This window comes from Sinocyclocheilus anshuiensis, unplaced genomic scaffold, assembly GCF_001515605.1.
Source record: "Sinocyclocheilus anshuiensis isolate Anshui unplaced genomic scaffold, SAMN03320099.WGS_v1.1 scaffold2035, whole genome shotgun sequence".
NCBI lineage: Eukaryota > Metazoa > Chordata > Actinopteri > Cypriniformes > Cyprinidae > Sinocyclocheilus > Sinocyclocheilus anshuiensis.
In genome coordinates this window covers 55975-56390 of record NW_015549684.1, presented here as the reverse complement: position 1 = coordinate 56390, position 416 = coordinate 55975, and positions in this window count along the sequence as shown.

The window sequence follows — 416 nt, the reverse complement described above, 5'->3', positions numbered from 1 at the left end:
AGAATTATTAGGAAGGTTTTTTTTTTACGGGTGAAATGAGCCAAAAAAAAAAAGGAAAAAAGAGATTTAACTCAGACTGAGAAGTCAAAAATGATTAAATCCCCATGAGAAATATAAAAAACTAATGCAGTACAGAAATTTCAAAGTTAAGGCATGACCAATTTGTCAGCAAAATGCTCATTGGGTCAGTGGGGTCAGTACTTCGCTTGGGTAAAAAAATCCTAAAAAATGACCTCTACTAAATAAGAATAACATTATGAAGTGTTGTGAAATACACAAAGACTATTTATATAGGCTTTATGGGCAGATAAGTTGAGAGTGACTCTTGAAGGACCAGCACCACATCCTCTTGTACCACTGTTTGAAGAATTGATCTTCCAGAATCTAGCAGTAAGTTTTAGGAGCTCATTTTTGTC